Genomic DNA, 23363 nt, shown 5'->3' with positions numbered 1-23363 from the left:
TTTGCAACACTTCAACATATGTTAATTTAAAAAAAACATTTAGGAGGTCAGAGGATTGCAGGATGCAGTGTAGAAGGTGACAAAAGAACCTTAACCATATTACAAATGTATGAAACACCCTAACTGAAAAAGATGGGGACAAAAGGTGTTGACATAAGTAACTTTAGAAATGACTGGAGTCCGTAAGATTAAAGGCACCGCTACTACATATAAGCACTGTACTTTATTAATAAAGTTGTACCCCACTGTGATACAGTTAATAATTCTGAAACCACTATACATATATACTGGAACTGAACAATTTTGTAAGTGGATGGTAGACAGTGTGAGCCAGGTGTCTCGTTGTTGGGTTGGGGAATTACCAATAAACAATGGGAGATGGCTAGAATGATCCACGTGGTATGTGGTAAGAAACTAGAGGTGGAGACATTAGTATGAACTCATGTTTAGCTTAATATAGATACAGAGAGCTACATATAGAAATATTTATAGATATGTATATATATATATACACACACAGGTTAGCATGCACACATATATTTCATTGCTCTGTCATCTGAGAGGACCTAGAAGTAATGATACCTTAGTAGCAATGAGCATACCTAGAACCCAGACTTTGGTTGCAAATACATTCTCCAATAAAGGGAACCAGAGTTCATTGGCGAAATGGCTGATTCTAGGACTGGAGCAGGAACTATAAAAGATAAGTCTAAAGCACCTTATAGTGCTAAAAATGAAGAAAGTACTCAAAAATACATATATACAACAGTATGTCAAAAGGACATGGAAGCCAACTGAAAGAGTTCCCAATGGCTAAAACTGAAACAATTTGAGCAACGAAATAAACTAGTATTGTATTTTAACCCAAAGTATAATATAAATATCCATGAGTCCATACTGATATAAATAAATGATTAAATAAATAAATAGATAGGGAAGAAGACAAATGTCCCATAGAGAAGAATTCCAAATTATTTGTGTAGATACTCTGTCCTTAAGGAGATGGAGCATAACTCCTCACTGTTTAAGTGTTGGCTGCACATTGTGGCTTTCTTCCAAAGAGCATAGTGCAGAAAGGGAGAAAAAAGAGTAACTTCACAGCAGAGAAACTTCACAAAAACTACCCTAGCTAAGTGATTAAGCTTAACAGCAAGTGTAGTAAGTCATGTTCATTGTATGCATCCTTGAAACGATGTGATGAAAATTGCACTGTACTTCTGGTAGTCCTCCCGAAAACATGTAACTCCAACCTAATCATGAGAAAAACGTCAGACCAATCCCAACTGAGTGACATTCTTCAATTGACCAGTACTCTTTAAGACTGTCAAGGTCATCAAAAACAAGGAAAGCCTGAGAAACCATCACATTCAAAAGTCTAAGGAGAAATGACAATTAAAAGTAACGTGGGATCCTGGAACAGAAAAGGACATTAGGCAAAAATTAAAGAAATCTGAAGAAAGTATGGACTTTAGTTAATAATAATGTACAATATTAGTTCATTAATTGTAACAAATGTACCATACAAACAGTACGATAATAATATGAGAAGCTGGGTGTGGCATCTATGGGAACTCTGTATTATCTTTGTAATTTTTCTGTAATTCGAACACTAGGCTAAAATTTAAAGCTTATTTTTAAAATACTGCAATCATCCTGGTCTCCTTTTGTACTGTCGTATCCACATCTAACCCATCAGCAAAATCCTGTTTATTCTATCTTCAAAATATAATCAGAATCCAACCAATTCTCCTGCCTTTCACTGCTTCTACTCTGACCAAATCATCTTCTCTTACTCCTGATTATCGCAACAGCTTCCTACTGATCTCTCTGGGTCTGCCCTTGTTCCTCTTTAGTCCTTTTGAAGCATAGCAATAATGGTGATTTCTCTAAAACCACAGTCAGATAATGTCACTGGACTACTCAAAACCCTCCAGTGGCTCCCTATCTGACAGAGCAAAAGCCATGGTCCTTACAAAGTTCTACAAGCCCCAGGAGATCTGGCCCAGTTTCCTCTCAGATCTCAGTTCCTAATGCTTTTCTTCTTATTCACCCTACTCCTAGCTAGGCCCCTAACATTCCTAGTAAGCTCCTGTCTCAAGATCTTGGCACTTGCTATTTCCTATGCTAGAATGTTCTTCCCTAAGCATTAGCACATCTCATTCTCTCATCTCCTTTAAATTTTGATTCAAATATTAACCTGTTGGTGAGTCCTTTCCTAGTGACCCTATCTAAATTCCAACCCTCTAAACACACTTGCTGTTCTCCTCCCTTATCTTACTTGTCTCATTAGCCCTTTTCACCATTTAACATACTATTTTCATTTATTTATCTTGCTTATTATCCCCTATTATCCTATAGACAGATGAGAATGTAAATTCCATGAGAGCAGAGAGTTTGTCTATTTTGGCTGCTCCTATATCTTCCGTACTCAGAATAATGCCTGACACCCAAGGGACATTATTAATATTTATTGAATGAATGAATGAATATAAATATATTCTTGGAAGGAAAGGTGTGCTTAAGTCCATATGGCTGGAATATATAACTCTCAAGTCTATCCTAGCCAAGACAGTTTATAATAATAAGTATTATGCCAAAATATGCTTTTCTAGAGATCTATGTTTCATCAATTTTTGTATACGGAGATTGTTTTCATTTAAAAAGTATTCATTTTTAAATATAGTCAAACCTCATTAATTTCAACTTCACCAATTTAAGATTTACAATAATTAAACCTGGGGTATATGCTATGAAAAAGCAATTGTTAGTCAAATTAATAGTGTAGACAAAATTATAGGAGATGCTATTGGATTTCTAAATAACCTAAGAATCATTTTTTATAGATTTTTAACAAATGTTTACATAAATAGATGTTCTTAATTACAAGTCAGTCTCATTAATTCTTTAAATGAGGACCCATAGGAGCTCTGCTTGGAATGGTTTGAGAACAACTTGTCTAAATAACTGTGTGTGCTAAAGGAAAACAAGACTGTATATCTTCAAGAATAGCCTATAATTCAGGCTTTTTATGAATACAGGGTAGTCTTTCCTTCTATGAGTCCAAAATGTCAACTCTTAATACATTTGTCTGGTTTTAGCTTCTCTGTTGTGTGTCTTTTCAATTTGCTTGGGTTGTAAAATAAACCTCCTTATATTACTTTCATGACTTAAGACCTTAACACCTCTCAAGGTAGTGGAAGAGTCTAGAATTGATGCAGAAAAATTACATCCAGCATAACATCACTTTTTTCTTCATGTGCTCTAATGCTGCTTACTTCATATCTCCATGGAACAAAGCTTGGAAACAACTACTCTCATCAATCAACTTTTAAAATTATTTCCCATTATTTTCAAATTATTTCAGTTATTTGAGTGTTAGTCCAATTTCTATTCTGTTGGAGGAATCTTATAGAATGTGAAGATCCAAAAAAACAAGGCATAACTTGTTCGACTTTAATGGTACATCTTTTTAGAATCTACACTATTTTTACCTAGTTCTCATATTCTATAATTTAAAATTGTTTTAGAAAACAAGATGCTTAATGTGGAACCATGACCCACTACCATAAAGAGTGATGGCTTTACCCTGTATGTAGGCATCTTCCCTCAGTTTTTATAAATGGATTTTAATGCTGTACTCTTCATGGTTGATTACAAATAACCCTTTCCCTTAATTGATAATACAGAATCTGGGCTGCAATGCACCAGTAATGAAACAGCCATTGATTATGGTCAGCATCCATTCTGATTGTGCCATATACTCTGATTGGTTTATACCATTGAAATACTTGTTAAATATTTTTTTTATATAATGCCTACGTGGAATATATTGTTTCTAGGTTCTTACCAATGGGTACAATTTTTAATTGTCTTATCAGAAAATGCTAGGCAAAACCCTACTTTAGAGAAAAAATATTTATAAATAATTCTCCTAAATCAGGAGTTCTTGTTATTTAGGGACACAGATCCTTTGAGAATCTAATAAGAGCTTTCAACTATCTTCCTGGAAAACTTCTCATAGGCCCATAGACTCAAAGTTTAAATTAAATTTCAGAATTTTTTTTTGTTGAGGAAGATTTGCTCTGAGCTAACATCTGTTGCCAATCTTTCTCTTGTTCTTTTTTTTTGCTTGAGGAAGATTAGCCTTGAGCTAACATCTGTGCCAATCTTCCTCTATATTTTTGCACGTGGGTATCCACCACAACATGGCTTGATGAGTGGTGTAGGTCCATGCCTGAGATCCAAACCTGAGAACCTGGACCACCAAAGCTGAGCTCACTGGACTTAACCACTACACCACAGGGCTGGTTCCTAAATTTCAGAAGTCTTGATCCCTTTGAAGTTCATTTAGTTCCCAGATTAAGAACCCCTGAACGTATAAGATAAAATTGACCCCTAGATCAAACCTCAGAGAGTTTGATACTTAGATGTCATTATTCTTGGGGCTGGCCTGGTGGCATAGTAGTTAAGTTCACATGCTCCACTTCAGCAGCCCCAGGTTCACAGGTTCAGATCCCCTACATGGACTTACGCCTTGCTCATCAAGCCATGCTGTGGCGGCACCCCACATAGAAAACAGGGGAAGATTGTCACAGATGTCAGCTCAGCAACAGTCTTCCTCGAGCAAAAAGAGGAAGATTGGCAACAGATCTTAGCTCAGGGCCAATCTTTCTCACAAAAAAAGGTAAAATATGTCATTATTCTTATCACTTGTAGAATTTCTTATATTATTTAATATTATGCCATTCTGGACTTTCAACCTCTACGCATCTTCACCACCACTCTAGTACAAGTCACTATTGTATCTTGCCTGAACTCCTGCAACAACTTCCTAACTTCTTCCTTCTTTCTATTTTTGTTTCTTTCAAAACTATTACAAACAACAATCAAAGTGATATTTTATAAAGTCACATCACCACTTATGTAAAATCCTTCAAATGTTTTCCATTGCCTTTGGAACAAAATCCATATTCTTTACAAAATTGACAAGGCCTTGGATGACCTGATTCCCAATTTTTCCTACAGTTTCACCTATGGGAAGTCTCCCCCTTCCCAGTACACTCCAATGACACTGGTTTTATTTCAGTTCTTCAGAAGTATCAAGTTTTCTCCTACCCTAACATCCACTGTTCTTTTTGTCTGAGATGTTCTTTCTTCCACCTTAAGCTGGTGAGTTCCTTCTTATCAGTTTAAATATCACTTTCCAAGGGGGCTCTTCTGCAAATCTCTCCAACACAAAATCAGTCCTCAAAACATTCTGCAATATCATCGTTGCATATGAATATTTATTTATGTGTTTCTCCCCAACTAGACAGTAAGTCCCATGACAGTGAGTACAACTCATGTAAAATGGATACACAGCACAGTGTCTGAGATAAGTGAACTTTTAATAAGTTTCTAAGTATACAAACTAGTTAATGAAATGAGAATATAAGAACAAGAAATGTACAACTCATTACCATATACATTATAGGGATAGAATGTTATCCATTGCAACACTTAGTTTCCTATATATGAAGAGTCTTGGATAAGACAACGCACCAATATGTTTGATCTTCCATGCTTCAAAAATATAAAAATGTTAAATAAAATGTACTCAAAATATTTTTAATATAGGATCAAATTTAAATGAATGAAAGAATAAAGGAAAGAAAGAAGAGAAAATCTCATGTTCCAGAAGCAAAAAGTATTCAAAGCAGTAATTTGGAGCAAAAGTCAAATGGTTCCTTAGAATCAGAGTATATATATATTAATGGTGGGAGCTGAGAATTTAATGCTTGCATGTGCATACAGTAGACGTCTCAGGAAAATACAAAGTAGAGAGCTGAACTTTAAGCTCACATATAAAGCCAAGATCCATTAGGGGGAAAACCCTAACAATGAACAGGAACTAGAGAAATCCTATCCTCTGGTTCTTTGGGCATCACTAAAACTTACTATCGGTTCCCGACATGAGTGAAAACAGAGTTTCTCCAAAACCTGCCTATACACAAAAAAGCTGTATGCAAAAACTATGGTACTTGTCTTCTGCTGAAACGAAAGATAAGAAGTAAATATTTTCTTAATTTCCAGGAGCAAAAAATTGAAGGAAACACCAAGAGATTCATGCTTCTACAATCCAGGATGCAACAAGTCCTCCACTAAAGTTAATCACTGCTCAAGATGAGCTCAAAGTCAAAAAGTACAAGTTACATGACTACTAGCAAGAGGAAGAGATGGAAAATAACACAAATGGAAAAATTCTAACTTGAAGAACTGAATAAAATAAAATAACACAGTCTGAAATTTAATTCTAATTAGTATATATAAATTTCTAAAAGATGAAGGAAACAACAAAAACTGTGAAGCAATTACAGTTATGAGAAAACAGCAGACTGATTTGAAAAAAGAGGCAAATAGAAATTCCAAAAATTGCATATGTAGTTATTTAAACTTTGAAAAAGTCTACTGGATGAATTCAATGGTCGAGTGAGTGACTAGAATAGACAGCTAAAGAGGAAATAAGGTAAGTGGAAGTTATATCTGAGGAAATTATCTGGAATGCCACGCAATGACTTAAAGATATACAAAATATGAAAAAATAGGTTAAAAGTCATGGAGGATGAATTAAAAGGAAAGAATCAATGTCCAATAGGAATTCTGAAATGAGGGAACACAACTAAGGAGAGTCACTATTTAAAGGGATACTAGATTAAGATTTTCCAAAACGAAATTTAAAAAAAGAGAGTACATTCTCAGATTGAAGAAAATCACTACACACTTAGCAGGACTGATGAAAACAAAACATAAAGAGCATTTGATGGAATATAGAGAATATAAAGTATCTGAAGAATGTTAAATACAGGGGATACTGTTAAAAGATCCTATCTGCAGGAAAAAGATAGATTGCTTCCAACAGATCTAGGTAACAGACAAATTTTTCATTAGTATCAAAAAAAATCAGAAGACAGTGAAAATATGTCTTCAAAATACAGAAGAAAAATAGGTGCCAAACCTAGAATTATAAATCCAGGGAAAAAACACATTCACAAAACAGCCAAAATAAAAAACTATTTTTGACAAACATGGACTGAGAAAGTTTACATATTATGAACACAATCTGAAATAAACTAAAAGACCTACTCGGTAGGAAGGAAATTAGTCCCAGATGGAAAGAGTAGAATACAAAAATCAGTGGTAAGTAAATAAATTACTAAGTAGATTAGTAGATATAAATAATTATGTAAAAAGTATAGAAATGATTAATTAGGGAAAGGCTATCAACAAGGTGGCATGACAACAATAGCACAAAAGGTTAAGAGTGGTACGATGCAAAGAAGTATATAACACATTACTTAGAGAAAATAAATAATGCCTAAAGAAACTGGAGAATATGTTGTGGTCATAAATTGTAAAACTCAATTTTGTAAGGATTTCAAGTCTTCTCAAAATGATCTATAAATTTAATGAGATTTCAATCAAAATTCTAGCATGACTTTCTTTAATTGAAAAGATAATTCCAAATTTAGGTAGAAATGCAAAGGAGCAAGAATAACTAGGCAATCTTAAGTAATACATAGAACAAACTTGGAGGATGAACTAGTTATCAAGATTTGCTGTAAAACAATAGTAATTAAGGCATGATGGCATTGTGAAAGTATAGGCAAAAAGACCAACAGAAGAAGAAACAGTCCAGAGACAAGCCTACGCTTAAACAGGCATTTGGTTAAGGAAAAAGATGGTACTGCAGTGCCATGGCGAATAGGATTAACTTTCCAACAAATAGTGCTAGATTAACTGGATATCCATATCAGAAAAATAAATTGACCCATGTTGTGCACCATGCACAAAAAATCACTTCCAGGTGGATTGTAGGTATAAATGTAAAAGGTAAAACAATGCAGCCTCCAGGAATTAAAACTTTTAGCATAGGCAAAGATTTTGTAAATAGGACAAAATAATAAAATGCACTACATTAAATTAAGAACTTCTGTTATAAAAAAATACCATTAAGAGAATGCAAAGGCAAGCCACTAACTAGGAGAATATATTTGCAATATATTTATCTGAAAATGGACTTGCATCCAGAGTATATATAGAACTTAAATCAATAATTTTTTTAAAACTCAATGTTTAAAAGAGGCAAAGTACTTTAAAATGGACTTCAAAACAAAAAGGATAAACAAATGGCCAACAGATACTTGAAAAGGTGCTCAATATTATTATTCATCAAGGACATGCAAATTAAGAGCACAACGAAGTACAACTAATTACCCACCATGGTTAAGATGAAAAAGACTGGCAATACTATAGATTGGCAAGGATGTGGAGCAACTAATATTCTCAAACACTTTATTGTAAGAGTGTAAACTGGAATAATCACTTTTGGAAAACTGCTTGGCAGTGTCTGATAAGTTGAACATATGCTTCCCTATGTTATAATAATTCTACTCCAACAGAAATACACACACATATGCAACCAAAGACATACATAAATATTTTCATGGCATCATTAGTGTCATACCAGCATAGATGATATTAGTATCAGCTAAAAAATACCCCTCAATATTATAATGGATAAATAAAAATATATATTCATACATTGAAATACTTTACAGCAATGAAAATAAATAATACACTGCTACATACAAATTATGGATAAGCCTCACAAATAACATTAAGTGAAAGATGTCAGACACAAAGTGTATATACTATTTGCTTTATTCTGTTTATACAAAGTTCAAAACCAAAACTTTGTCAAATCAATCAATGGTTGAAATTATGGTTATCTTACAGAGAGGTAATAACTGGGAAGGTATACAAGGGTCTCTGGGGTACTATAAATATTTTATTTCAGAAATATTCTGTTTCTGATCTGCCTAGTGATTACACAGCTGCGTCCACTTGTAAAATCTTTGTAAAATTTCATTGAGCCAGAACCTTAAGATTTTGTGTGTTATACTTTCACTAAAAGTTTAAGAAAAACGGTAGCACTTAAAATGCTAAATAAAACTACATGGAAAATAGGAAGAGAAGATTTACAGTTATACTGATCTAATGTGCTTGTGCTATTCTAAATGAGGATAGAGAGACTGAGATATTGTTAAGTACGCATATTAAAATTAAAGGGTAACAATGACAACAAAAAAATAGAATGGAAAACTTCCAAGCTAGGACTGTTAAAATAGGGGAAAGAGGAAAGCCCTATATGTACAATAGAAGAAAGAAAGAAGTTTATAGTACAACAATCTGAAAGTGAACAAGAAACAATGATTTGGGAAAGGTACAGACCCTCAAAGCCACAAGCTCAATGAAATGATGAACATAGAAAAATATCTACCCACAGGCAAAAGTAAGTAGCAGGAAAACTTTTCAGTCTCCTGTACTTTGGATTCTAGGGTATTGAGGGGGTTGGCAGGAAAGTCACCCTTGATAATTTTGGCAATAGTTTCATCCTTAGTTAGCAGTAATTAATTTAGAGGGTCTTTGGCTGGGGTGCTTCAGGGTATCTGGCTGAAGCAAATCCAAATGCTTTCTACAGGAATAATCTCAAGCTAGGTCACTGAATCAGGCCTAACTGAACATGTACCTACACTCCAAAATTACAAAATGTGTCAGGAAATAAGGTACCATGAGGAAGAGACAGCAGAGAAAACACACTACAAAATCTCAAAGAATTCAGATACTGTAATTAACCAGAAACAAAATTTTTAAACATGTTTAAAAATGTTTAAAGTAAGTAAAAGATGAATTTGAAAACATGAGTAAAGAACAAGAGTTTTTTTTTAATGTCTGGCATATTTGAAAAAGAACAAATGGAATTTCCAGAAAAAAATAATTGTTGATAATAAACATTCACAGATAATTTCAACAAGCGTAATGAAAAGAACTGAAAAGAAAATTAGTAAATGAGATAATGGGACACTGGGAACCAAAGAGATGGAAGAAATAAAAGAGAAGTTTTAAAAACCTGAAGAATATGATAAGAAGGCCAATATGTGCTTAATCAGAGTTGCTGAGGAGAAGGAATTTGAAATTGGCATTCTTTTGTTGGGATTTTGTGCTGCTTAAATAAATATGATAGTATTGAGGAGAGCTCGAACCAGAGAATGCCCACCAAAATATCTATGCAAGCCTTCCACAGTTCTATGGAAGCTAACAGAATACACAGGACTCCTGGGTCACAGAAAAGACTTTATTACAGCAAAAACAACAGAAGGATTATCAGTCTAGTTGCATTAGTTCACTGAGCCCCAAATTCCACAAAGCAACAAGGAAGGCTAGAGGAAATCAGCACACACATGAGGATGTGCCACAGGAGAGGAAGTCTGAGCTTAGAGAAGCCACTCTTTTTATAGCAAGAACTAAGCAAGGCTCCTTCATCCAGAGGGATACCTGGGGTAGTGCAAAAACATCACTTTTCAAGATGGTCTTCAGCATAAAAAATTCTGAGAAGTGGTTCAATCAAGGCCTTACAATTTTGGCCTCGTAAGACTCAGCAAGACAAGTAGATGCACAAGAGGCTCAGAGCAGACAGATGCTCAACATTTCATACCAATAAAAAATAATTTACCAGAAAAGAGAAAAGACATCGTTCCCCTAATGCAGCAATCATAGTGAATCTAGGAATTCCTGTTTTCATTTCATTTTTGACCTCTGCAAATTCCAAAGTTTCTTCTTAGATCATCGACTCATTTAAAAGTATTTTTGTTTATTTAATCACCTTAAAAAAACCCAAAACTTTTAATTTAAGACAAGTTTTAGGATAAATAGAAAGACTGCTTAGAATCTAGTTATAGGAGAAAGGCAATAAACAAACAAGATAATTTGAAATTGGGGTAAGTGATGGCTAGGAACTAAACAGAACCATATGAGAGTATGACTGGGACTCAAAGAGGCTCTTAGGTAGGGTAGTCTGGAAATACCAGCTTGAGAAGGAAATTTTCAGGAAATGTCCTAAAGAATAAAAAAAGATCGGCCATTATGATAAAAAAGAAAAAGAGGAAAGAGCTTTTTTAAGCAGGTCTACAACAAAATCCAAAAGCTGGAAAGAGCGTGTATGTGTGAGAAACAGAAATGAGGCAGACATGACCTTGGCAGGTTTGAGCAGTCAGAAGTCTAGTCAGTAGCACTGGAGAATAGTGAGCAAGGAAGAGTGATTCACAAGATGATGGGGGAGAGGTAGACAGGGCCAGATGGCACAGGGCCTTGGAAGTCACGGCAACATTTGATTCTATTCTAAGTACAATGAAAAGAGTTTTGAGCAGAGGCATTAAATGATGACCTATATTTCTCAATGATCCTTGTAGTGAGAACAGACTAAAAGCAAGAGTAAAAGCAAAGAGACCAGTTACAAGGCTATTGAAGAAGTCCAGGCAAAAAACGATGGTGGCTTTTATGAGAGTGGTAGCAGTGAAGTGAAGAAAAATGAAAATATTTAATGTATGTTGAAGATAAGATTAATGAGACTTGCTGGAAAGGAAAGAGCCAAACCAAGGATGACACTTAGTTTTTTGCATAGATGGTGGTTAAACTGGGAAGACAATTAAAGGAACAGATTTGGGTGTGAGGGGTGATTAGCAATTCAGTTTTAGACATGTTAAGTTTGAGATGCTTAAGAGAAATCCAAGTGGAAATATCAAGGATGCTATTGAATAAATGATCCTGGAGCTCTGAAGGAAGACCTGGACTGGAAAGATACTTTGGAAGCCTTTGGCACACAGATGATATTTAAAGTAATGCGATCACCTAGGAACAACATGTTGCCATTGGAGGAACCAATATGTCTACCTTCCAACATTTAGAGGTGTAGTAAGGTGCAGCATCAGCAAAGAACATGGTGAAAGAGTCACTACAAGAAACAAAAGGAAAACTACAAGTGGCTGATGTCATCATAGCTAAGAAAAGAATGAAGAAAGGTCTGCTGTATTGAATGGTACTGAGAAATTTCTATCGAATTCAACATCCTGGAGATCACAGGGCCCCCGGATGAAAACAATTTCAGTGGAGTGGTGGGGCCAGAAGCTGCAGCACAAAGAGTTGAAAAGTAGCCGCAGGCAGAGAATCGGAAGACTTCCGATCTCTGTTGGCAGCAAACTTTTATGTCCAGAGAATGCTTCATACTCTGTTTCACAATTTCTAACTTGGTGCCAATGCCACCATAGTGAATATTAAAACTGGAAATCTATGACAAATTTTTTTAATTTCAAAATGATTCTCTTCATAAGAATTCTAATTCTTCCTTTGGTGAAGCTTATAATTGCAAATTAAAAGAGCTGTTCATGGGGTCCACTTAAATTTGATTCTATTTTCATGAGATACTGTATTCTAAATTAGAAGTGCTGCTTCCTCCTGCAAGACAAAAAAAAAAAGATGTAGTAAATTATTCTGAAATCTAGCCAACTTGAAATTCATAATCACTTCATTTGTATGAGATGACAGCAAATATTTTGATAGGTTAAAAAAAGTCATTATTTCTTTTAGTAAAGAAAGCAATAAACCAATGCTAAGATTAATTAAGAGCAGAAGAGAAACTGAATCATTTAATCAATCTCAAGGGTTATTTAATGTGAATATATTCCAAAGTGATCAAGATTATGCAAACCAAACACTGGAAAACATTCTTGGTCTAGCAAAATCAGAATGTTGTACACTGCTTTACCAGGATTTACCAACAATGATTTAGAAGTTGGATGGTGTGTCTTTGTCTTGCTGATGGGACGTAATGGGGTGATTAGAGGCAGTGGCTCTCTTTTCTGAGTCTCCTACAGAGAGCAGAACCCTACTCTGCTGACCTAAACTCCTTATTTAATCTTTCTGAGCCTCAGTTTCTCCAGTTAAAATAAGAATTTATTTATTTATGCAATAGAGATTTGTTGAGACCCTACATGTACCAAAATTGGTATCTACATCATAATACCTGTATCATGGGGTCATTGTGAGAATAAAAGTTTCTGACTCAGTGTTAGTACTCAAAGCATCGTATCACTTCTCATTGTGCCCTACATCAGGGCCTTTGCACATGCTAGTTCCTCTGCCTGGAATACTCTTCCTCTCCTTACTCCCTAATTTTGCCCAGCTAACTTGTACATTTCCATCTGGTGCCAACTTTCCCTGACCCTCTCACATTGCATAAGTTCCCGCAGTTAAACAACCTTGTAGCACTCTCTACTTTTTCTTCATAGCATTTATCACAATTATTTAGGGGATTATTTGTTTATTGTCTGGCTCATTGCAATGTTATTTACATTGCTTAGGACAGTATGTGAATGATGACTCCGAGATTTCTAGATTGATTAATGTCATAATTAATAAAAGCAGTAGATAAGGGAGAAAAGATAATGAGTTTTTGTTTTAAACAAGCTGGAACTAAAGGGCCTGAAAGGCACTGGGGGGAGATATTCAGGAGACAGTGGGAACTATAAGAGATGAGAACTGAAGATTGACATTTAAAAGTCCTTATTCTTTATGCAGTAGATTTAGCCTTAGAGATAGCCAAGAGAGGCTAAAAACAGTATCCTGGAGAAAACAATAAAGTACATATGAAGAGCTGTGTGATGGCTAATTTTATGGGTCAACTCGGCTAGGCCATGGTACGCAGATATTTGATCAAACATTCTAGACATTTCTGCAAAGGTTTTTTTAAATTTTATTTTATTGAGGTCATAATAGTTTATAACATTGTGAAATTTCAGCTGTACATTATTATTTGTCAGTCACCACATATATGTGCCCCTACTCCTTATGCCCCTCCCCTAACCCTCTCCCCCACGGTAACCACTAATCTGTTCTCTTTGTCCATGTGTTTCTTTATCTTCCAAATATGAGTGAAATCATGTGGTGTTTGTCTTTCTCTGTCTGGTTTATTTTAGTTGACATAATACCCTGAAGGTCCATCTATGTATTTGTAAATGGGATGATTTTGTCTTTTTTATGGCTGAGTAGTATTCCATTGTGTGTGTGTGTGTGTGTGTGTGTGTGTGTGTGTGTGTGTATACACCACAACTTCTTTATCCAATCATCAGTCAGTGGGCACTTGGGTTGTTTCCACATATTGGCTATTATGAATAATGCTGCAATGAACACAAAGGTGCCCAAGTCCCTTTGAATTGTTGATTTCAAATTCTTCAGATAAATACCCAGTAGTGGGATAGCTGGGTCATATGGTATTTCAATTTTTAATTTTTTGAGAAATCTCCTTACAGTTTTTCATAGGGGTTGCAGCAGTTTGCATTCCTACCAGCAGTGTATGAGGATTCCCTTTTCTCCACATCCTCTCCAACATTTGTTATTTTTGGTCTTGGTGATTGTAGCCATTCTAACAGGTGCAAGGTGATATCTCATTGTACTTTTGATTTGCATTTCTTTGAATATTAGTGATGTTGAACATTTTTTCATGTGCCTAATGGCCATCTATCTGTATATCTTCTTTAGAAAAATATCTGTTCATATCCTCTGCCCATTTTTTATTGGGTTGTTTGCTTTTTTGTTGTTGAGTTGTGTGAGTTATTTATATATTTGGGGGACTAACCCCTTGCAAGATATACAATTTGCAAATATTTTCTCCCAGTTGGTGGATCATCTTTTAGTTTTCTTCATGGTTTCTTTTGCTTTACAGAAGCTCTTTAGTCTAATGACGTCCCACTTGTTTATTTTTTCTTTTGTTTCCCTTGCCCAAGTAGACCTGGAATTTGACAAGATGCTTCTGAAACCAATGTCAAAGAGTACACTGCCTATATTTTCTTCTAGGAGTTTTATGGTTTCAGGTCTTACCTTAAAGTCTTTAATCCATTTTGAGTTAATTTTTGTGTATGGTGTAAGAAATGGTCTACTTTCATTCATTTGCATGTGGCTGTCCAGTTTTCCCAACACCATTTATTGAAGAGACTTTCCTTTCTCCATTGTATGCTCTTGGCCCCTTTGTTGAAGATTAGCTGTCTGTAGATGTGTGGGTTTATTTCTGGGCTTTCAATTCTGTTTCATAGATCTGTATGTTGGTTCTTGTACCAGTACCATGCTGTTTTGATTACCATAGCTTTATAGTATATTTTGAAGTCAGGCATTGTGATGCCTCCAGCTTTGTTCTTTTTTCTCAGGATTGCTTTATCTATTCAGTGTCTTTTGTTGCCCCATAAGAATTTTCAGATTCTTTGTTCTATTTCCATGAAGAATGTCATTGGGATTCTGATTGGGATTTCACTGAATCTGTAGGTTGCTTTAGGCAGTAAGGACATTTTAACTATGTTTATTTTTCCAATCCATGTGCATGGAACATCATTCCATTTCTTTATGTCATCATTGATTTCTTTCAATAATGTCTTATAGTTTTCATTGTATAGATCTTTCAACCTCTTGGTTAAATTTATTCCTAGATATTTTATTCTTTTTGTTGCTAATGTAAATGGGATTGTATTCTTAGGTTCTCTTTCTGTTAGATTGTTATTAGAGTAGAGAAATGTAACCAATTTTTATGTTTATTTTGTACCCTGCAACTTTGCTGTAGTTGTTGATTATTTTTAATAGTTTTCTGGCGGATTCTTTAAGGTTTTCTATAAATAGAATCAAGTTGTCTGCAAATAGCAAGAGTTTCACTTCTTCCTAGCCAATTTGGATACCATTTATTTCCTAATTGCTTTCCTAATTTCCTAATTTCTTTCCTAATTGCTCTCACCAAAACCTCCAGTACTGTGTTGAATAACAGTGGCTAGATTGGGCACCCTTGTCTTGTTCCTGTTCTCAGAGGGATGGCTTTCAGTTTTTCCTCATTGAGTATGATGTTGGCTGTGGGTTTGTCATATATGGCTTTTATTATGTTGAGGCATTTTCCTTCTATACCCATTTTATTGAGAGTTTTTATCACAAGTGGATGTTGGATCTTGTCAAATGCTTTCTCTGCATTTATTGATATCATGAGGTTTTTATTCCTCATTTTGTTAATGTGGTGTATCACAATGATTGATTTGCAGATGTTGGACCATGCCTGCATCACTGGTTATAAATCCCACTTGATCATACTATCTGATCCTTTTAATGTACTGCTGTATTTGGTTTGCCATATTTTGTTGAGGATTTTTGCATCTATGTTCATCATTGTAATTTTCCTTCTTTGTGTTGTCCTTTTCTGGCTTTGGGATTGGGGTGATGTTGGCCTCATGGACTACATTAGGAAGTATTCTGTCTTTTTCAATTTTTGGAATAGTTTGAGAAGGATATGTATTCAATCTTTGAATGTTTGGTAGAATTCTGAGAAGCTGTCTGGTCCTGGACTTTTATTTTTTGGGAGGTTTTTGATTACTGTTTCAATCTCTTTACTTGTGATTGGTCTATTCAGATTCTGTATTTCTTCTTGATTCAGTTTTGGGAGGTTGTATGAGTCTACAAATCTATCCATTTCTTCTAGATTGTCCAATTTGTTGGCATATAATTTTTCATAGTATTCTTTTATAATCCTTTGTATTTCTGTGGTATCCATTGTAATATCATCTCTTTCATTTCTAATTTTATTTATTTGAGCCTTCTCTCTTTTTTTAGTGAGTCTGGCTAAGGGCTCACCAATTTTGTTTGTCTTCTCAAAGAACTAGCTCTTAGTTTCATTAATCCTTTCTACTGTTTTTTGGATTCTATTTCAATTATTTCTACTCTAATTTTTATTATTTCACTCCTTCTGCTGACTTTGGACTTTGTTCTTTTTGTAGTTCTGTTAGGTATAGTTTAAGATTACTTATTTGAGATTTTTCTTGTTTCTTGAGGTGGGTCTGTATTGCTATGAATTTCCCTCTTAGGACTGTTTTTGCTGCATCCCATAAGAGTTAGTATGGTGTATTTTCATTTTCATTTGTCTCCAGATATTTTTTCATTTCTCTTTTAATTTCTTCATTGATCCATTGGTTGTTCAGTAGCATGTTGTTTAGTCTCCACATATTTGTCACTTTCCCAGTTTTTTTCTGGTAGGTAATTTCTAGTTTCATAGCATTGTGGTCAGAAAAGATGCTTGATATGATTTCAGTCTTATTAAATTTATTGAGGCTTGCCTTATTTCCCAACATACAGTCTATCTTTGAGAATTTGCCACTTGCACTTGGGAAGAATGTGGATGGAGTGTTCCATATATATGTATATATATATATATATCTATTAAGTCCATCTGGTCTAATTTTTTTTTTAATTCCACTATTTCCTTGTTGATTTTCTGTCTGGATGATCTACCCATTGATGTAAGTGGGATCTTCAAGTCCCCTGCTATTACTGTGCTGCAGTTAATTTCTCCTTTTAGGTCTGTTAATAGTTGCTTTATGTACTTTGGTGCTCCTGTTATATATATGTGAGGTGCATATATATTTATAAGTGTTATGTCCTCTTGGTGGAGTGTCCCTTTTACCATTATATATTGCCCTTCATTGTCTCTCATTGCCTTTTTTACCTTGAAGTCTACTTTGTCTGATATAAGTATGGCAACACTTGCTTTCTTTTGTTTGCCATTAGCTTGGATTATTGTCTTCCATACCTTCACTTTGAGGCCTTGTTTGTCTTTAAAGCTGAGATGTGTTTCCTGGAGGCAGCATATTGTTGGGTCTTGTTTTTTAATCCATCCAGCCACTCTGTGTCTTTTGATTGGAGAATTCAATCCATTTACATTTAGAGTTTTTATTGATATATGAGGCCTTAATACTACCATTTTATCACTTATTTTCCAGTTGTTTTGTATTTCCCTTGTTTCTTGTCCCATATATTTCTGACTACCAATTCAGTTTGATGTTTCTCTATGAAGATTTCCTCAGTTTTCTCTTTATTTATCATTTGTGTCCCTGTTCTGATTTTTTGTTTAGTGGTTGCCATGAGGTTTGTATAAAAGACCTTGTAAGTGAGATTGTCCATTTTCTGATAGCCTCTTATTTCCTTAGTCTCAGCAAATTCCATCCCTCTCCTCTTCCCCATGTAAGTTGTTCTTGTCACAACTTATTCCATTTTGTGTTGTGAGTTTGTGGTTAAAATGAAGTGATTACAGTTATTTTTGATGTTTTCCTTCCCTTTATCTTTAATGTTATAATTGTTTGCTAAACTGTTCTGATAGAGAGATGCAATTTTCTGGTTTTGTCTGTCTATTTATCTCCTTGCTCAGCTTTGTAAACACTTTCTTTCTTTTTTTTTCAGGTATGAAGGCCTTCTTGATCATATCTTGTACCGGGGACTTGTGGCAATGAACTTCCTCAACTTTTGTTTATCTGGGAAAGTTTTTATTTCTCCTTCATATCCAAAGGATAGTTTTGTTGGATAGTGTATTCTTGGATGAAAGGTTTTGTCTTTCAGAATTTTGAATATATCATTCCACTCAGCCCTAGCCTGTAAGATTTCTGCTGAGAAATCCACTGAAAGCTTGATAGAGGTTCCTTTGTAGGTTACTTTCTTCTGCCTTCCTGCCCTTAATATTTTTTCTTTGTCTATGACTTTTCCAGTTGTACTATTATATGCCTTGGAAAAAATCTTTTTACATTGATGTAATTAGGAGATCTATTAGCTTCATTCACATATAATTCCAGCTCCTTCCACAGGTTTGGGAATTTCCCAGCTATTATTTCTTTGAACAAGATCTCTGCTCCTTTTCCACCCTCTTCTCCCGCTGGAATACCTGTAATCCTTATGTTGCATTTCCTAATTGAGTTGGACATTTCTCAGGGAATTTCTTCACTTGTTTTTAGTCTCAGTTCTCTCTCCTCCTCCATCTGTAGCATTTCTATATTTTTGTCCTCTAAATTACTGATTCTGTCCTCTATAATATCAGAGCTGTTTCTTAAGGACTCTAGATTTTTCTTCATCTCATTCATTGTGTTCTTCATCTCCATCATTTCTGATTGGTGTTTTTTTATAGCTTTAATTTCCTTTGTGTGGCATTCCCTCTGTTCATTAATTTTATTCCTGATATCATTAAGTTGTCTTTCTGAGTTTTCTTGTAACTCGTTGAGTTTCTTTATGATAACTCTTTTGAATTCTCTGTCATTTAGATTGTAAATTTCTATGACTTCAGGATTGATTTCTGGGTATTTGTCATTTTCTTTCTGGTCTGGAGTGTTAATATACTTCTTCCTGCTATTTGATGGGATAGGCTTTTGCCATCGCATAGTGGTTGTGTCTGGTCACAGATTCCACCTGCCACCAGAGGGGTGGGGGGCAGGAGCTGTGCTTTCTGAGCCCTCTGTGACCCCTGGGAGATGTGCCTTTCCACTGGAAGCTGTGCTGACAGGGCCTGTCTCTGTTTACCTGCTGGCCACTGCCACTTTACACATGTAGGCACAGGTGCTCTGGCAGGGATCCCCTGCTCTGACCAAATGGCTGAGCTGGTGCACCAGGTGTGAGTGGGGGGAGGGGTGCTTTCTTTCACATGCATGACCCCATGTGCCCTGCTTTTCACTCACTGTCTGTTTGCCTGGGCTGCTCAGCTTGGTGTGGACACTTCTGTGATTGCTCAGCTGCCTTGGTGTGGAGCATTCCCACAGGCTGGGAGGCAACTCCAAGAGCACAAGCATTCCTGTGGAGGACTTCCTTTTCTCCCTTCTGCTCTCAGGATTGTGTGCCAGCTGCCACATGAGGTCCCCATACCCTAAATTGCTGCCACATGGAAGGGAGAGGAGATCCCCTTACCTCCTTCCACTGCCTCCCAGGGGCTCCACACCCCCACCTTCAGGTGTATAGCTCTGTGGATCTCTCAGATGTCGATTGTGTTGTGTGAATGTCCTCTGTTGGTTTATGAATGTCCTTTTCATTGTATCTTGGGGGAATAAACTAAAGGAAGCACTTACTCCACCATGATGCTGATGTTACTCTCCATCGAAAGTATTTTTTTAGATGAGATTAACATTTAAATATGATTGTTTTACATAATGTGGGTGAGCCTCATTCAATCAGTTGAAGGCCTTAATAGGAAAAAAAAAAACCTGACCTCCTCAGGAGAAAAGAGAATTCTGCCAGCACACTGCCTTCAGATTCAAACTGTAACTCTTCCTTTCTCCAGTCTGCCAGCCTACCCCACAGATTTTGGACTTACCAGCTTCCACAATTGCATGAGCCTCTTCCATAAAAAAAAATCACTCTCTCTATGTATGTATATAGATATACACATTCTATTGATTCTGTTTCTCTGGAGAACCCTGACTAATACAAGCTGAATGGAAATAAAAGTGTAAAAGGGATGATTGTTTTAACATGATCTCAAATCAGAAGAGGCAGAAAATAAAATACAAAATATTGACAATCAAGCCTCTGTGGCCTTTCTGAAATAAATTATGATTTTCTATGCACATGTTTACCTATACTTAAAGTGCTTTCACTGTTACTACTTTTATGTTATTCAACATGAATTAGCTTAATCTGTCAACAACATAAGACATTATAGAAAACGAGCAATAGTATTAACAGGAAATAGCATTGTGATAGTTCAGGAATCATAGTCCTTTCAAATGCAGAATGGCTATTTCTTAGAAAATTTCTAATTTTTACCTTCAGGGAAGATTTCTATGGTTTTCAACTTTGAATTGCTGATGATCTGTTTCTGTGACAACATTAGTATATAGGTATTTCTATGACAGGTCTTTCATGAAAGCAGAGAAAAAAAATAAAAAGAAAGACTTAGTTTAGATGCTAGTTTAACTGATGAAATATTTACCTATACCTCTGCAAACCTCAGGCAAAATCAAGCAAGGATTTTGATGACCAAAACAGAGAGTTGTTTGTAACAGAAGCTGTAAGGTGAAGACAAAATGGACAGGAAAGCCAAAGATGGAGACAGTTTCAGTTCCATTCAGCCCCATGCAAACAGGAAATGCTGAGTCTGAAGGTCCTTTCTATGCCTGGTGTCCCAGATTTCAACACAAAGAATGAGCAGTGTGAACGTAGTAGAACACTGTGAGACTTGAACAGACGTTAATAATCATCTATTCCAATCCCTTTATATTCCTACAAAGCAAACTAGTCTTCCACAGAGGTTAACTGACTAACCCAAGGTCACACAGACACAATCTCTAGAAATAAAAAATAGGATACTAGCAGATCTTTAACAAAATAGTTTTATATTGCCAAAAACAAATTCACATAAATCCCATACAATTGGAAGAACTTATTGAACATATAGTATTGGATCTAGAGCCCCAGTGCTCTGACTCTAGTACAATATTTTTCATTGGGAATATTTTGTTTTCTTAATAATATACAGCTATACTCTACTGTTGAGCAAATAAATGAATGAATATCATTTTCTACTTCACAAAAGACTTGCAATACTTTATTTCACTTAATCTCACAACACTCTGAGGTGAGATATAATGATTCTCTAACGTCACACAGTTCCTAAGAGCTGAACTGGAACCCAGGTTTTCTGACCTTTATCAGCATCTTTTTTGACACACTCCTATTTAGACCTAAGGTTATATAATTAATCCTTATGACAGAATAAGACCTCAGGCTTGAACAATGTGGACAAGTGGTTTACTTTCTTGACTGACCTGACAAGAAGAGACAACTAAAAAAAAACCTCCAGCTAGTTTCATCATTTGAAGTCTTCAACATCATCAAACTATTAAGTGTAAAGAGCCAAATCTTTGTGTTCCTGATTTATCAGAAACTAAGGAGTATTTTTTTTTAAAAAAAGAGAACTGGGTAAAGGCAGAAGTAAATTTGTGTAATTGAAGCACATGTTTATTATAGCATTCAAAATCTCATTCCAGGCTATTAGGGACTATGAATTCATTTTTAAAACTTTTTATCTAATTGAAGTTCTTTCCTTATTTCCTAATGAAGCAATAAATCCTTTGGGACCAGGCATACCCACAGATTGTGACACATCACCTTCAGACTCACATAGCATTCTGGTAAATCCGTCAGTATGTGCAGTGATGACAGATGTGATAAAGAGATCATTGTGGCTCTCACTGCCTATATTTTATTGTTTGTTACAGCCATCTTCTATTTCTGGAAAACATTCCCAGCTGCCAGCAGCAGAGCTGGGAGCCAGAGTTGGAAAATATGTTGTTTTTCTCACAGTTTACAACCTAACTTGCGTACCACTAATTATCCAGTACAGATCAGTGGAAATATACTAGAAAGCACGTCTTGAACACTGGTTTCATTATCTGGTTTCACTATAATAACCTTATTTCTGATCTTTCCTATTTCAGAGTTCTAGAAGACTCATTAAAAATGTTTTCTCTGCAGTGTTTTATAACCTTTTGACATTTTCTTCTTATACCAGTCATGCCAATTTTTTTTTCTTTAAGTCTATAAATAGGAAGGTTGGGAGAGAAGAAATGGACACGTTAACCCCCTGCACATTTAGAGCCTGACAATCAGATTTGAGGTGGGGAGGTTCCATCAATACCTTGGTTTTTGTTTTCTTTTGAGGGCATATTGTAAGATAACTAAAGCATTCCATGTGAATTCTGCTACGCATTTTAATCATCAGTGAAATACACATGCATTTCATGTATAATCTATTTACGCCTGATATAAAAAGAATAGGGAATTGTGTTATCTTCCATGAGTTTCTGAGGACAATTTTGGCTGCTCTCAAAGTAGTGAAGGATTTTCACAATTGTTGGCATGATTGCAATTATTTTATACTTTTCCAGGGGCAGAGAAGATGGAATCATAAGTGACACAAAACCCTGGACCCTTTGATCACTTGCACATAAGTCTAGATTAAGCCTAGTGAATTAATTATCATCGTTACTTTATATTTCTATGTTTCAGTTATTTTTCCTTCCACAAAATGATGATAAAAAGCACTATAATAATTTGCTGTATAAATTATTCGAATTTATTTGTAAAGTTTGTAAATTCCTATGGTACAATAGAGACCATTTATTTCATAAATAACTTTAATCAAGAGTCAAAACCTCCAATCACTCATTCTTTACCACAATTACTCTCAACTTTGAAAATATGCTGATTAAAATTTTCTTTCTATTAATATCCCTTGCTCACTATTTCTTACAGGTTATATCTGATCTGACAAATGCATGAAGGAGAAATAATGAAGCAAAATACTTCACACACTAGTTAATCAGCCCTAATTAAAAATTGACTATCATACAGAAACATATTAACTTAAAACTCATTTATTACTAGAGTAACTTCTTTCTGAGTGTCATGTTCTCTTCAAAGATCATCATTTTTCTCACGTAGGAACAGTACATTTTTGTATATCTTATAGTCTTTCTTGAGAAATGTATTATAATGTGATAGAAGATATCCATAAGCATGTTTTATAAATAGAGACAGTTTGACATGTAAGATTAACTGACAGTCACTCATCAAAAACAGAGTGGAGGGGTTAGGGTAGGGAGGTTTGCTGAGGCTACCATTGAAGCCATTTGAACTGCTGCCTAGAATGATGAAGC

General features: G+C 35.3%; 1 long non-coding RNA gene across 2 annotated transcripts in view; it reads right to left on the bottom strand.

Moving 5' to 3' along the window:
* Window positions 1–23363, bottom strand: part of LOC123282824 (uncharacterized) — a 429750-nt gene that overhangs the window by 270737 nt on the left and 135650 nt on the right. Inside the window, exon 4 of one of the 2 annotated variants that reach the window (XR_011504034.1) lies at window positions 8684–12330. The exons of the other annotated variant lie outside the window; for it this stretch is intronic. This is a non-coding gene — a long non-coding RNA (uncharacterized lncRNA). Of the gene's footprint in view, window positions 1–8683; window positions 12331–23363 lie in introns of those variants that run through there. 2 annotated transcript variants of the gene reach the window in all.

Source organism: Equus asinus, chromosome 1, assembly GCF_041296235.1.
Source record: "Equus asinus isolate D_3611 breed Donkey chromosome 1, EquAss-T2T_v2, whole genome shotgun sequence".
Classification (NCBI taxonomy): domain Eukaryota; kingdom Metazoa; phylum Chordata; class Mammalia; order Perissodactyla; family Equidae; genus Equus; species Equus asinus.
This window is presented reverse-complemented; position numbering and strand designations above follow the sequence as displayed.